We start from the raw sequence: 17,500 nt of genomic DNA, 5'->3' as shown, positions 1-17,500 counted from the left end.
ACGTATTGATTGAACTGGAACTAAATGAGGAAAATACATGAAAAGAAATTAACAATATAGAAAAGGAAGAATGATGTATGAAAAAATAAATTTTGATAAAATAAGAGAATTCTTTCAAAAAGAAAAATGAGAAAGAATATACAAAGAAGAAACAACAGTGGAAGAGAAATGGAATATTTTGACAAAAAATTATAAAAAAAAAAAAAAGGAGTGGAAAAGTATGTCCCAAGACAAAAGCAAGAAAAAGAATATGTAAACTGCTGGTACAACAAAAGTTGTAGGGAGTTAAAAGACAAAAGAGATAAAGCTTGGATCACATGGAAGAAAGACAAAAGACCTGAAAAATGGAAAACATATACTTGTTATAGAAATGAATATGTTTAAGCGTGCAGAGAGGAAAAGAGAAAATATGAAAAAGATGTCATAGAAAAATGTAAAGATCAGCCAAAGCTATTTTACAGATTTGTAAACAACAAACTGAAAAACAAACAAGATTTAGAGAAATTACGACAAGGAGTTGAATACACAGAGGAAATAGAAATGGCAGAAATTATGAACAAGCATTTTAAATCAGTGTTTACAAGGGAGAACATGCAACCTGGAGAGATCGAATGGAAAGAGCAAGTCCCCCCTATGAAAAAAATAGAAGTAACAAAGAATGAAATAATGAAACACTTGAGTAATCTTGATGTCAGAAAATCGCATGGACCAGATGAAATAGCAAACTGGATTTTGAAAGAATGCAGGAATGAACTGGCAGACAAAATACACAGCATAATAAACAGTTCCTTGAAAGAAGGAAAAGTTCCAAAATATTGGAAAAAAGCAAATATAGTACCTATATATAAAGGGGGAAATAAAGAAGACCCTACAAACTATAGACCAGTCTCTCTAACAAGTACAATAGCAAAAATTTGTGAAAGAATTGTCAAAAGTAGATGGGTAAAATATTTAGAAAAAAAAAACAACGTGTTTAATCCAAGGCAATTTGGATTCAGACAAGGACGATCATGCGTCACCAATTTGATATGTTTCTATTCAAGGCTAATAGATATAATACAAGAAAGAGATGGATGGGCTGACTGTGCATTTCTAGACCTAAAAAAAGCTTTTGACAAAGTACCACATAAGAAGTTGCTTAAGAAATTAGAAACTGAAGGAGGAATACAGGACAAACTGCTTAAATGGATGGAAGACTTTTTGCAAGGAAGAAAAATGAGAGTAGTGATAAGAGACAAACACTCAAATTGCGATGAAGTAATAAGTGGTGTTCCACAAAGAACAGTTTTGGCCCCAATAATGTTTGCTATATATATTAATGATATGAATGAAGAAATTGAAAGTTATATGAGCTTCTTTGCAGATGATGCAAAACTATAAAAAAAAAGTGAACACGGAAGAAGATTGTGAGTCACTACAGAGTGATCTAAATAAAGTATGGGAATGGAGTAGGAAGTGGGAGATGGAGTTCAACACTAAAAATTGTAGTATAGTGAAATTATGAAAAAGCAAAAACAGAATAACAGGATCATATAATTTGGGAGAAGAAGGAATAAAAAAAATAGAAAATGAGAAGGATCTGGGAGTCATTGTTATGAATAATATGTCACCTGAGAAACATATACAGTAGATAAGATTTTTGGAGAAACTTATAATTTAATAAGAACAATCAAAGTGGCATTTACATACCTGGATGAAGAAATGGTGAAGAAAATACTAATCACTCTGATAAGACCAAGATTGGAATATGCAGCAACGATGTGGTCACCAAGTACAAAAAATGTATAAAAAAACTTGAAAGAATACAAAGAGCAAATACAAAATTGGCACCAACACTCTCAAAACTATCATATGAAGAGAGACTAGCAAAACTTGAGCTACAGACACTAGAGCAAAGAAGAGAGAGAGGAGATTTGATAGCTATTTACAGAATGATGAAAGGCATAGAAATTATTGATAGAGAGGAGCTAATAAAATGGGATGATAGAAATACAAGAGGACACGGAAAGAAAATCAAGAAAGACAGCTATAGAAGAGATCTGAAAAAGAACAGATTTCCTCACAGACAGTTGGAACAAGTTGGATGAGAAAGTGGTGTGTGTAAAAACAATACATGAATTTAAAAGTAGTTTAGATAGAATGATATATGAAGACGGGACACCATGAGCATAGCTCCCCTTCCCGTAAAATACAACTAGGTAAATACGCACACACACACACACACACACACACACACACACACACACACACACACACACACACACACACACACACACACACACACACACACACTATATATATATATATATGTATATATACATACAGTATATGTATGTATTCATATACATACATATGTATATTGATAAATGTATATTGTTACAAACCTCTCTAAAGTACCAAAGGTTCACCGGCCTTGTGAATGCCAGAAGTTTGTAACATCAAGGGAACCCTTTAGACCCTATGTCTATTACGGGTTCAAACGGTCAAAAGAACTGAATAAGGTCGCCACCCGGTCGGACACCGGGAAAAGAAAATCAAACTAACTTAACTTAAAGAAATATAATTAAATAAATTATAAGTATGAAAGTTAATACAAGTAAAATGACACGAAAATAATATAACAAAGACACTATTACAATTAAACAAACATGATTTTACATAATACATCTGACTTCTGATCATACATTTGACATTACACAAAAGAATCAAGTTCGAAGGTTTTAACGGGGTTGAACAGACGTAAGACCGGGTCACAGATCACCAAACAGTCATGAAATATAAGCTAATCCTAAGCCCCAATACTACTCACTCCGCGTTCACTTATTATAGGGCTCTACAAAGCTAAGTCCTAGTAAATCTGGCTTGCTGCTATATCAAGGGAAAAGGGTACTAACCTCAAGGCTGGCATTTTGAATCTAAAGGGCCCCATTCACGACAACGATTTTCAACCCCAACCCAGATTTCGAACATGGTCTGGGTTGGAGTTGTGGTTGGCGGCTTCGCCACTCACTGCAACAACCAATTGTTCAAATTTTCGCAGTTGATCCGCAGTTCTATTGTGATAAGATGTCTGATCTCGACTCTGACGATCTTTTTGATATTGCTTTTTTTTTAGAGGCAGATAGAAAGCGCAAAAAAAAGTCAAAGTGGTAAGTCTTGGCTTCAAAAAAGAAACAAGCTATCCCATATTCAATTATTAGAGGAACTGAGACTAGAGCCTAAAGACTATATGAAGTATTTAAGAATGGATGAATCCACATTTTTAGAACTTCTGTCCTTGGTAATACCAATCATGAAAAAAACAGGATACGATGATGAGGAAGGCTATTACACCTCATGAACGTCTCGTATGTACAGCTGCACAGAAAACTATCGTTAGTAAATCACGCTAATCATTTTGACACAAAACAACGAAACTATTTGAGACAAGTTGAAGTCTCCATCGGAAATAAGATTATCATGTCATAGTGAATCCATATGAACTCCGGAACTATTATTCGATTCATATTCATTCAGAAGGAATTCGAACAATTCGAACCCCAGAAATACCAACCCTTCGGTATCATAAGGTCATGTTCATTAGCGAATGTTTCGACACCCCTACTAACGATAGTTTTCTGTGTAGCTGTACATTACGATTCCTAGCAACAGGGAGGTCATATGAAGACCTCAAATTTTCCTCCATACAGTTCTTAACGAGCCAATTTTTTAACTACATCATCACGCGTAGCTGCGGGGTTTACTTCCTTAAATTTTGAAACGAGTATTTCATAAGCATTGTTTCTCATCATTTTATTTGAGTATTCTTTACTTTCAACTTTCCACAGGCATGGATGTTGACGGTATATCTCAATAATCTCTCTTACGAAATATTTACTGTACGCTTCCATTTTTTTTACTTAGGCAGCACAACTACAGCTACAAGCGCACGGTACGAGAATTTGGGCACAAGTGATAGATTTGGTTGTCCGCACCCACTCACCACACCAACCCCAACACAGACATGAAGCTCCACCCACAAAATATCAGGAAAATCTAAACGACTCCAACTCCAACCACGACCTGCAAATCGCGGTTGCGATGTAGGTTGTTGGAGCCCATACACGAGAAAATTTGGTCTGGGTTGGGGCTGGAAATCTGGGTTGGGGTTGAAAATCGTTGTCGTGAATGGGGCCCTTTACCCGTGTAGTAGGTCTAAGCAGGGTCTGGACAATCTTATAGACTCGTTGACCGGTGCGTGACGAGGCAATACGCTCGTAGCTCATTGGATACTACAAGGGGGGGCGGGATTTACCTAGCCTGACGAGCCTACATTGTTTAAGCGGGAAATGCAAACGAAATATTTTTACGTCACGGCCTGTGACGTAGCAGAGACGCATGCGCAATGGACACTTGAATAATCAACATATTACCAAAAAACAATCAATATTATTATAAACTAATACCATAGTTACATTAATAAATACATACAATACATAATAAAGAAAATACCTTACGGTGACATATTTGGTCATAACCAAAGCAGCACAATACGAACACACGTAACATGACATCTCCTCGAAACAACAATTACAATTACATATTTGGCAATTATACATCGCAGATGTAACAATATGTGGTAAGGTGACGGCTGCGCCCGTAACTAAACACTTAAACCTTTCAAACATTGGCTTAATCTCTTCTTGTTCTTTCTTCCTATCCTCTCATACTTTAGGACAGGCGATTCTATTCATCCATGAGACTGAATTCGACCTGAAGAAGGCTTTAGTCGATCGAGACCCCAGTTGTCCCTTTAGGGTCAACCTTCACGGTTGAGGTCGACCTCCACATCTGCCCTTTGCAAAGTCCACCTTGAAGTCTGTCATCATGGCTGAGAGGATTGTCATCCGTTGCCAACGCACGGGTTATATATATTCATGAACTTGTTTTTCCTTCAACTTATTCATTTAGATATTCGCTTGTTCGTCAGTGCGATGGTAACTGTAGCTAGGCGTCTCATGACGTAAGCCCGTCATCCTAATCCAACGTAACACCGCTGATGGTCAGATCGGCGCCACTCTCCTCCTCCCCCTCTCCTCCTCCCCCTCCCCCTCTCCTCCTCTTCCTCCCCTCTCCCCCCAACCTGGAACAAGACGTAGTGTGGTGCCACAATGAGCATTATACGGTATTGATATGCCGTAGATCTATTGATCATAATCCAAATAACATGTAAGACAGACTCAACAAATTACACCACATTTAGGATTTTCTAGTTTCCTCCCGTTTAGTGTTGAAATCACATCATGTCCTAAGATGACGAAATGGTTTCACGGGAGGACAGGGCGAGCTTAGAAACAAGCGAAGTCCGTGTGGCGAATGTCAGTGCCCGGCATAAAAGAACCCCGCGCGGTTGCGTTGTCGTCAATACATACGAAGCGGTGGGTGCGCGCGGGTGCCAAGGCTGTTTAGGTTGGTGTTTTTTTGCGTCTCGTGTCGCTCACAGCATAACGAGTGTCGTTTGTGGTGGAAATTAAACAAATCTCCTCGACTTTTAAAAGGAATATATCGGAATTTGATCACTGAAGGTAAGGCATTGGAGACTGGGGACCTAAGAAGTGATAAGATTCTTTAGAATTATTGGGTTTTCTTATGGTAAGTAAATGTTACTTTTGACCCCTTTGAAAGTGGCGTATTTTGGGTACGTCTGGATAATATTTTTTTAGCGTATGAAAACCTCTGCTTTATAAAAAAAAAAGTAATTAATGGTTCTCTTGAGATATGATGTCTTTCGGAACGCCGGGTATCGTAATAAGATAACAACAGGTGCAACACTCGTTATCAGAATTATGAAAGATAATGAGTTTACACTCCAAGATTCTGAGCTGCGGCCACCACCTTTGCCCTACTTGCTGAGACAGCTAGGGTAAGCAGCGGTCATTGGTAGTCAGTGGAATCGACCCCAGGGCCGCGTGTCATGTATGAAACAAGTAAGAAACTTACCATACTAGGATCATCAATCTTAGTCTTGAAATAGATTCCGCAAGGTGTCCCGTTTAACATTCTCGCTCACAAGCTTAATTCTGCCTGTCGTCAGACGATTCTATTTATATGAAGGAGTTTTCCGTCATTCAGAGGTTTATATATTTTATAATTTCTGTTGTGGCTGTCGCCAGGATATCTTATTCAGCTGAAGGGGAACCTTCTGACAGTCAGGCTAGCGTTATTTATTTCATTTAAAAAACGAAATTGTTTGTGTGCATTTATGATAACAAAGCACTCAAAGAAACACCTAATCCTCTCACTGCCATTGGCGACATCTGCATTTGTTCAGACTGTGGCCAGACGGTTATATCCGGCGGGTTGTGGAGGAACCTGCCGCGGAACGAAAATCTTCATTCACAAACATGACGTAATAAGTGTCACACAACCTTATCCGAGGAGAAATATGAAGTAGAGGCTGCCACAATAGAATATTAGTGATTGATACAGTGACAGAAAGAAATGGAACGTGATTGTACCTTAGAAAAAAAAACAACGAAGTGGGTGATAGTGATGGTGATGAGTTCTTGTATGGATAGTCTAGAATCCACACTATTTGAATTGAAAGAACAAAAGGGGGACAAAGAAACTTGGCGAACGAGTGCGTCACGAGTTACTGAATACAAAAGGATTTAGTGTATGGAGGAGGAACAGAAGAGATGAATTGAAAGCAGGTAATAATACTAATAAGGAAACTGCAGGTCAAATCAGGTCACTTAGAAGAGGGATCATACCTAGAAGGTAGAATAGAACAAACACAGCTCAGTACGGAAAGGGGCTGAGGCAGTATTTGAGAGAGAGAGAGTGGTAAGTTGTTTGGCTTAAGGTTATCACACTGGGCTATTTTTCCTTCAACCTTCAATTAATCGGCGGTACCACCCGCCTCCAGAACTTTTTCCCCCGTAAATCACTATGGTAAACTGTTTTGTTTTCTCAACAATTTCCTTCAGCATATCGGACTCCCTCCCGAAAGCTGCGGTCTGCTGTAAATCTGCTTTAACAGTCGGTGGAAAAATAGCCCAATGTAATAACGCCTTGACTCGGTGTCAAACGTAGGGCAAAGTTGGGATAATGACCCATTGAACTTCATAAGCTTTATTTTTACCGCGGCAACCCAGAATCAGCCGAGAGGATAAATCGCACAGGTTAATTCCCAAGATTGCAGAATAATTTGGTGAATATTTATTATAAGCCGCCCCTGAAAAAAATGTTGTGTCCTGATAGAGCTGAAGAAAAGGGGGCTGCTTCACAAAGGAGATTGGGTTATAAAACAGATTATTTTGTGGAACTCATTAAGTTCTGAAGAGAAGGGGACTAGGATAAAGTATATCAGACTGACATAAACACAGAACAGGAGTTTTTGAAACATATAACGAGGAAATGAACATGTCTATATCTAAGCTGAAAGAAACTTTCATAGAAGTTAAAGCATGGTTCAGTAAGTGGTGCAAAGCATAAAATTGCCGAGTTTCAGCAAACACAAGAGCAGGCTGTAGAGTAGCTTTCCTCTAACACGTAAGTTCCGTATTCCATATCAGTCTTCTCTGATAGGGCAGTCACACCAGAGCCCGTCGTCACCACGTCTTGGACGCAGTGGGGACCGATATGCACGCAGTGGTGACCCAGTGTGACCTGCAAGGATAGCAAGGAGGTAGACTAGTTTTGATTCAGATAGAAATTTACATAGAGCGTAGAAGATTTAGGACCGGGTGGTGACCGTTTGATGACGTAGTAAGGACCACCTCTGGCACTGGTACAAACACTTTTTTACAAGTTCCGTGTTCCATATCAGCACCAGTTTTATATTGTCCTGATGTCTTTTGTTTTTTACTTTTTCCAAATTCCATTATACTACATTTGTGTGTGTGTGTGTGTGTGTGTGTGTGTATGTGTGTGTATGTGTGTGTGTGTGTGTGTGTGTGTGTGTGTGTGTGTGTGTGTGTGTGTGTGTGTGTGTGTGTGTGTGTGTGAGAGAGAGAGAGAGAGAGAGAGAGAGATACTTTGGTGACATTGGTAAATGTGATTCCTCCAGAGGAGAGTTATGCCGAACTAGCTAGGCACCTCTAAATCTCTCTTTCACACACACACACACACACACACACACACACACACACACACACACACACACACACGCACACGCACACACGGACGTGACAAGAATTATATAAAAAAGACAACTGCAAACCATTTTCATTAGTTTAATTCAGAAAGTATTGCAGAGGATGATAAGAGGGAGAGATAACATGCCTGCATGAGTAGAATAGTTTTATATGAATTTCAAGAAATATTTTGAAAAGACATCTCGAAGGAGATTGATACGGAGAGTAAATAAAGTGGGAGATAGGAGAGGGACGTTTTTGACTGTAATACAATACTCTCTGGATGGATTTGTATTTCGTCATCGGTAATTCATTATCAGCGCTTTTGTCCTTTGGTGACAATATCACGCTGAACGAATAATCCATCTCTATCTATCTATCTATCTATCTATATACCAAGAGCTTTTTCCCCCTTATAAGGGAGGTAGCTAAGTCAGGGGCACGTACCTATTCCCACCCATGTCACTCCCTTCCACCCCTTCCACCTCAGCTCCTCGTGGCTGACGGACCATACCTGCATCCCGCCAACTGCCCTGAGTCAAACGCAGTGCAGCAAAATAGAGTACATAGAGGCCGTAAAATAGAACTTGAAAGAGGGTAGAAGTAGTGAAAAGTGATCGGAATTCTTCTTTAGTGGATATTAGTCTTTAGTTATGAAAAAATGATGCGTGACTTTTTCGGAGAGGTATCGTCAAAATCCCTAAATTATTGGCTGCATGAAAATCATGAAGTCGATATATCATACAGGGCTCAAAAAATAAATAAATAGAACTTTGATCAAAGTTCGACAGGAAACAAGTAGCGATAATTGTCCCATAAGGACTGGTACTATAATCAGTGAATGCTGATTGCTAACGTAAACAATCTGCATGAAGGAATAGAAAACTAGAAATATATTTGAGGGTTTTACGAGCCTAACGAAAAAAAAAGATACAATTAATAGTGACATGTTTTGTGCACGGGTGGAATAATCGGGAGCGTGTCGGACTCGCATTTGCTTAGTTGTGGGTCCGAATCCCGCTCTCCTCTCCGATTCCTAGCAGTTACTGTTACCTGCCCCACCATTCCAAGTGCATAAGGCAAAGGTGACGGCTTCGGCCGCACTTACGTGCCTTGTGGCGGAGTCCTCACCACTACCATGTATTGTTGTGCATGTTATACAACAGGTACAAAACTAGGTAAATAGAATCCATTACTAATGAGAGCGTTATGATAGAACCAGGAAGGAAATAGCACAAATCAATAAATACATAGAGGCTTCTATAGAAACTGGACAAAAAAAAAGATGAGGTAATTGAGAAAAAAGAAAATGAAAACGGAAAAAGAATGGGAGGGAAGAAAACGAGATCAGTATTTCAGAGACCGTACTCCGACTTGAAAGGATGACAGATAGATTTGTGTTGGCGCTAGTTGTGTTCTTGATTGAAGGATTGATGTTGGCACTAGTTTTATTTATTAATATTCGGATTGGTTCTGTGTGTGTATGTTCCTCGTGTTCTTAAACTTCTCAAAAGTATTTGTAGAAGATGCCGAATTACAAAGGGAAAATGAAATTAGGTATGCTATAACCTCATAAAGATATATCGATCAATTATTCATATCTTGACTTACGTGATAATCAGGAAATTTAATGTGATAAACACACCCGATAGGACCTGGGGAGGTAAAGTGTTCTTTACAGACTAGGAGAACTACAAAATGAAACATTTATACATTAGAATTAAGAAAGAAATAGGCAAGAACTGGTTTACAAAAAGGGTAGTCAACAAATGGAATAGACTTGTGACCGTGTAGTGAGCGCTGAAACTATCGGCTGTTTATAGAAAAGGTTAGACAACTTTATGGATGGGGATGATAGGTGGTAATGGACAGGGAGTTGCCTAGTGTAGGCTTTATGGTCTCTTGTAGTCTCCTCCATTCTTATGTTTTTATATACATGCATAAATACATACATACATACACTACTTACATGACCTGACCAGAGGTCAGGTCATGACCAGGGGTCGGGTCACAGTCACTTGGGGGCGGGGGCTCAAGAGACATGTCAGCGATTTGGATGAAATGTATAGCAATCTAAATGATTTAATTATTAATGCACAAAATACATTTATCCCCCTGAAGTCAATGCGGAAAAATAGTAATACTCCCAAATGGATGACGGACAGATTGAAACATGAGATCGGAATGAAAAGAGGACTTTACGAAAAAAAAACGGGGAAACACACCTTAAATCAAGATATAACGAAATGGCAAAACTGGTTAAAAGAATACACGTACAGCGAAACTTAATTATATAATTAAGGTTGCCAGTCAAGCGAGATCTAACCCAAAGGGTTTGTTTCATCACTATAGAGCAAAAAAAAAAAAAAAGAAAGAAAGAAAAAAATAGAGAAAGAATAGGACCAATTAAAAACGATGAAAATGTCATGATAGAATCGGAGGAAAAAAGAGTGAGGAGTTTAACAAATATTTTCTCTCGGTGTTTACTAATGAGAGGTTAGATAAAGTACCTGACTGCGATCCGATTTTCAGTGCGGATGAAGAAAATAGTCTATCTAATATCAGCATTAGTAAAGTAGAAGTAGTCAAGCAGATTGAAAGACTTAAAGCTACAAAATCCCCGGGTCCAGACGAAATTTTTCCGAGAATGTTTAAGGAGTGTAAATTTGAAATCTGCGACCAGTTAACTGAAATATTTAATAAGTCGGTAGACACTGGTTTTGTGCCTATTGCTTGGAGGCAGGCAAACGTTGTTCCTGTTTTTAAGAAGGGAGATAGATCGTCTATATGCAACTACAGGCCAATCAGTTTGACATCGATTATAGGAAAAATGCTTGAATCAATAATAGTAAATAGACTCAGAGAACACATCGAAAGACATAATTTAACTCGTGATACACAGCATTGTTTCTCCAAGGGTAAGTCATGTGTGACTAATCTTCTGTCCTTTTACACTAAAGTATATAAGTCGCCAGATAACAATGACAATTACGATGTTATTTACCTTGACTTTAGCAAAGCGTTGGACAAGGTGCCACACCAGAGACTACTAAATAAAATAAAAGCCCATGGCATAGGAGGAAAAGTGTTAGAATGGATTAGAGCTTGGGTTAGTAGCAGAAAACAGCGGATCACCATAAATGGAGTAAAATCTAGGTGGGGCAATGTTACTAGTGGGGTCCCCCAGGGCTCGGTTTTGGGCCCCTTGTTGTTCATTATGTACATAAACGACTTAGACGATGGGATAAATAGTGATGTTAGTAAGTTTGCGGACGACACTAAAATAGGATGCCAAATTAGGGCAGGAGACGACGCAGAGATTCTGCAGGATGATCTTATTAAATTGTTCAAATGGTCGGTGAAATGGCAAATGAACTTCAATATCTCTAAGTGTAGCGTGTTAAACGTAGGGCTACACAACCCCGAAAATAGATACAACTTAGATAACACGCTTTTAGAGAAAACTGAGTGCGAGAGAGACTTGGGAGTTCTAGTGAGTCCGGAGATTAAAACCAGGAAACAGTGCATTAGCGCCAGGAATAAAGCTAACAGAGCATTAGGTTTCATTGCTAGGATGGTAACGAATAGAAGTGCAGAGGTAATTATCAAACTCTATCTAGCGATAGTTAGACCCATCCTTGACTATGCGGTACAGTTTTGGTTTCCGTCCTACGGAACGGACATCAATTCACTAGAATCAGTACAGAGAAGAACGACCAAAATGATACATGGACTCAGAAATTTGCCTTACAAAGAGAGGCTTAGGCACCTTAACTTACACTCTCTGGAAAGACGCAGAGTGCGGGGTGATCTAATAGAGGTGTTCAAGTAGATCAAAGGCCTTAACAAGGGTGATGCAAACAAGGTCATCATATTAAAACAACAGGGCAGGACTCGCAATAATGGATTTAAACTGGACAAATTTAGATTTAAGAAGGAAATAGGCAAGAATTGGTTTACTAATAGGGTGGTCGACGAATGGAATAGACTTAGTAACCATGTAGTAAGCGCTGAAACTATCAGTTGTTTTAAGAAACGATTAGACATCTTTATGGATGGGGGATGACAGGTGGGGATGGATACGGAGCTGCCTAGTGTAGGCCTTATGGTCTCTTGCAGTCTCCTTTATTCTTATGTTCTTATACATACAAACATACATACATGCATACATGCATACCAAAAAGCGTTTTCCCTTTTTAAAGGGAGTGACAGAGCCAAAACATACAATCACCCTACATTCATTCCACATCTATCATCTAGACCAGTGGTTCCCAACCCCAGGGTCGCGACCCAAACTAGGGTCGCGAGTGTGTGTTTGAGGGTCGCAAGAGGGTCTTTTTAAACTTTTTTTTTCATTAAAGTTTCAAATGTATTTAAATTCATTGTGCTAGTAAATATAAACTGAACTATAAAAACGAAAGTTTATAAACATTATGCAAGTACGTAGAAATATAACATGAAATGGTTGAATTTATTATTACAATTAGGGTCGCGACTCCAGGCTAAGAGTGGATTTAGGGTCGCAGCCAAAAAAGGTTGGGAAACACTGATCTAGACCCAGCCTTCGTCACTCGCATCTTAGCATCTCGTGGATGAAGGGTCATCCCTTATCCCGCCATACCAATCGTGCTAAGGAAATGCAAAGAGACACACGGTGATATTCTTAAAAAAAATCCTTCCATATTTAAATCTTATATACATCCTGGAAAGGGAAAGATTTATATAAGGATTTTTTAAGAACACCACCGTAAGATTCTTACGGTGGTATTCTTAAAAAAAATTCCTTATATAAATCTTTCCCTTCCAAGGATTTATATAAGATTTATATAAGGAAAGGTTTTTTTTAAGAATACCACCGACAGCGATTCCACAGCAGGACCCGTCAAAACAACGAAAAGAAATTATCAGGATCAACATCTAAAAATCTTGACCTAGATGTCTATATGGATAACATAGAAGAGTATATGCGTGGTAAGAAAACATTAGATTTACTTGGATGTATATTGACTTGGGTATTTCAAAATACTAATAGCCTCAGAACTCGCATCGAAAGTAAAGACCTGTATAGATATTCTAGAAATGATCTAAAGGACCATTGCAAGATGGGTTCCCAAGCTGCAAAAAGTATTATCCAAACAGAGATTAGAAATATATAAAAAAAATCATCTTAAAAAAAAAAAACAAAAAAAAAAAAACAGTAAAGGTCCAAACCATAAGGTTTGTTAAAATGTGATGATGACAGGACAAGCGAATAACACTTATGAAGTAAAAAAAATAGATAAATAAGTAAAAAAGAGAGATTAAAAAGAGATCATCCACAGAAAGTTAATCAAGAAAGCACTTCCACAGGTACTCATGACATGCATATACATCCAGAAGCATACGCGCGCACATACATACACATGCACACGCACAAACACACACACACACACACACACACACACACACACAGAGGTGATAGAGTTCCCTGCCGCCACTATGGCGGTCCGGGTTCGAATCCCGCCCAGGGCTGAAATAATTTCAATATCGCTGCGCTGTGAGTCGTTACTCCAACTCTCGTGGACGGGGAGTTGGGTGTGTGTGTGTGCGTGTAAGGTCACAGCATTACCCATAGGTCGGTCATATATGAGTTTTGAGCTCTCTTCCGGTAGGGAAATAGCTGTCGATCACGAGTCGAACATGTGATCCAAGACCATGGTGATTCACACACACACACACACACACACACACACACACACACACACACACACACACACACACACACACACACACACACACACATAGTAATAGACATCTGGAACAAGTTAGACGAAAAAGTGGTGTGTGCAAAAACAATTCATGAATTTAAAAACAGTTTAGATAAAATGAGATATGAAGATGGTACCCCACGAGCATAGCTCCCCTTCCCGTAAAATACAACTAGGTAAATACACACAGACACACACACACGCACATGTGCATTGTGCGGTTGCGGAATTGGGAGCAGCGGTATGGAAAGCGCGTACCATGAACAGCTGGTCCTACAGGAAGAGGAGCAGGTGGTCCAGTAACACTCTTTGCTATTTTCAATACATTTGTCGTGGACTGGGGTTCTCCCTCGGTTGAATAAGATCGTTTGGTGGCAGAAAGAAATCAAATCGACCAAGTAGCGTCTTAATCGAGGTAAACTTAACATCTTAGCGATGCAAGGGTCTTCCTTGACTGAATAAAACCGTCTGACGGCAGTTGGAATAAAGTATGTACGACTCAAATCAAGCTTCACGTAATTAACTCGTCAAACTTCTGACAGACCCTACATGTTTTGTTCTGGCTGGCGGAAAACTACTTTCTTAGCCTGAAAGATTGAAATTAGTCCAGATAGGACTCTATTCCTTTTATAAAATCGGCTGGCTGTAGCCTGAATAAACACTTAAAAGTCTGCCACCATTTCACTTATAATGACGACTTGTGGGTACTCACTCATTGGGTTCCCTGCAGAACCACGGGACTAACCCCTGGGGAATGACACATCCTCAGTACTTCACCACGGTGACAAAACGGTTTCCTTAGGATGACTTGTATAATTGAAGAGACTAAGTTTACCTATACTTTGTCTTGATATATGGCGACAAAGGTTTAGGAAACTGTCGTAGAATAATTCGTTAAGAATGAACAAGCTCGTTGTACTCCGTCGTCGATTACCAGCGCTTCTGTCCATGGAGACAATGTCGCTTCGAAGTGAAGTTCATAGCTGTAGTAAAGAAGAAATTCAAGGTGGGTAGCAGAGAGGAGGCATATGAAAAGATAACAATGATCAGTACTCTCCTTTGAATTAAAATTAATCTCCAAACGTACAAATAAAAACCATGATGTAAGTTTTCTTAACCGTCGTGGTCCTGATAGCCGGGGTGAATGGCAGTCACTGTGGTTGTGTCCCGGGTGCTCTTCAGGTGATTCAGATCGCCTAACAACATCAGTCAAATATAAATAAATAAATAGGTTAATGATTTTTTTTCTCGCGGCAACAGGAAGTTCCTGCAAGCTTTGTTTTCCAGTCGATAGATGAAACATGTCGACCGTTGACACACTAATTATTCGGACTTGCCATTGCAGGCAACTTGAAACTTCCCTACTACTAAGTTGTTAGTATGAACTAGATCGTAGGCTTCGATATCGGTACAGCCAAGGTCCATCACAAGAAAAGTCAGGATACTTTATGGTGGAAATGCATCTCTTGTGAGCATGTCCACACTGAAACGCTCGCTATTGCAGACGATTTGTTTTTGCATCTCGATCGCTATATCCACGATCGAAAGCACGTCTGAACTCATCAGTTTCTCATGAATATCTAACTTTAATTAAACCTTCACCAGCCTATAATTAACACACCGAATTACTATAGATAACATCTTAAAATTAATGATCGGTAATATCCATATAAACTTTTTATGCCGAGGTTATTGTTTCTGTTCAAAAGTGGTTTGATCCATTTTCTGTGAGACCACAAGTGGCGGTTATGTCTCGGATTTTGCTTGCCTCTCCCCTTCCTCCTCCTCCTCTTCCCTTCCCCCTCCCCTCCCTTTCCATTCCCCTTACCTCCCACCAATGGCTAAAGGAGAAGAGGCACGGAGGTACACTGCCTAGAATTATGTTCATGGCTATTAGCTGAATCATGCTTGATTAGGTTGGTTAGGTTTGGGTTACAATGATATATGCATGGTCACAAATTCTGATATCACATTAAGAATAACTTTTGATACACTATAGTAAACTCTTATCTTTTCACCTTCGTTCAATATATCAAACTTTTACACGTTCAAAAGGCCTTGTCCCTTATAAATGGGGTGGCCACCGTGCCAGGACATACGTTTTATCCTGAAAAATACGTAGTGTCCTTAATTAATCCAGTGACTTTTAACCTTTTTCATTGTGCACACACCTTTCATATCAACAGTCACTTCTCGCACCCACTGAATTGCTGAAATACAAAAACAAATAAATGAGTAAATAAATAAATGAATGGATGAATAAAAAAAAGAATAGACAAATAAATAAAATAAAATAAAAAAAATTGTCATAATAACAAAAACACGTTTTTTTAATATTCATTGACAAAGCTTACATTCTTTTGCTTGACATAAACCCAAATTATTAGTAAGACTGAAGCACATTATTTGCCTGTACTGTGCGGCGCACCTGGCGACTTCGTTGCTGCCGTTTTTCTATTTGATGGCATCAAATCTTGGTGCCTTTGCACTGAGCGCTACTCGCATGTCATGTTATTCAGTCGATTTCTGCTCTTCGTTTTGGTGTGAAGCATACAAGAAAATCCTTATTCACACAAGTAAGTGGTCGCAAAAGGTACTAGCATACATTTTTTTCCTAGTACAAGGTATGCTTCCAGCTCAGAAGCCCAGAGGTGCTTCATTTGATCATTGGTGAACTTCATTTGGGTTTCATGATTGTTTCACATGTCGATGAGATCTTCCTTGATGTCGCTGTCATCATCACCACCTTCCAAATTCTGCTTAAATGTTTCATGATCCTGTTGTCACAGGTTTGCAGCTCGCCACACGAGAAATAACTCTCAAATGAAATACACAGACTCTGCAAGTGTTTAGCAATTTTTGCAATAAAGTCCGGATGCAGGGAAGCATATTCCGTGACTGTCTCTTCCAAGCAGGGGAAACTGATCAACTTCCTCATCTTTACGCGCCTAATAACACAAGACATGTTTTTTCTTTGAATGCAGCCAATTTCTCGCTTGCATTAAAATTTGTGATGCCGTGCAGAGAGAGACTGAGTTCATTGCGTCCTGGGAATATATCAGCCAAATACAGTAGATATATTTTTGAATAAAACTGGGGTCATCGAAATAATCAGCCAGTTTTTGTCTCCGTTCACGGAAAAACTGATGGATTGCTCCTCTCAATTAAAAAACACGAGATAACACTTGACCACGTGACAACAACTGCACTTCAGTATGGTACAAAAGTACAGTGGGTTCCTGACCCACTTCCTCACAAAGTGACTAGAACAATCTACGGTTCAAAGCACGGTTACGAATCAAGTTGACAACCGTAACACAAACATTCAAATTTTTCTTCAGGTCCAGGGGCAATGCCATTGATGCAAGATCGTGACGGTAAAGAACGCAGTGAGTGATTTTCACGCTAGTCCTTTCTTTTCTCAACAATGCACCAAACCAAGAACGATTACCCAGCATGGCTGGCACACCATCGGTACATATCGAACCAATACAGTCAAAGCGAATTTTGTTTCTTGTGAAGATTTTTTTTTTCATTGAACACATCTACAGCTTGCTCTGTTGTCTTCAGTGACTGACAAAAGATATTTTTTTCCTCAATCTTTTTCTCCTTCCTGTGCCGAACTACTACCATTAG

General features: G+C 39.2%; 1 protein-coding gene across 2 annotated transcripts in view; it reads left to right on the top strand.

Annotated features, from left to right (window-relative positions):
* Window positions 1-5,199: 5,199 nt before the first annotated feature.
* Window positions 5,200-17,500, top strand: part of LOC143036988 (ATP-dependent translocase ABCB1-like) — a gene marked incomplete at its 3' end in the record, with an annotated part of 70,871 nt that continues 58,570 nt past the window's right edge. The window contains 1 exon segment of one of the 2 annotated variants that reach the window (XM_076205092.1): window positions 5,200-5,564. 2 annotated transcript variants of the gene reach the window in all.

This window comes from Oratosquilla oratoria, chromosome 21 (assembly GCF_046742065.1).
Source record: "Oratosquilla oratoria isolate Oo_2021 chromosome 21, ASM4674206v1, whole genome shotgun sequence".
Taxonomy (NCBI): Eukaryota; Metazoa; Arthropoda; class Malacostraca; order Stomatopoda; family Squillidae; genus Oratosquilla; species Oratosquilla oratoria.
The sequence above is the reverse complement of the archived record's forward strand: the minus strand, read 5'-3'. Positions and strand labels throughout refer to the sequence as shown.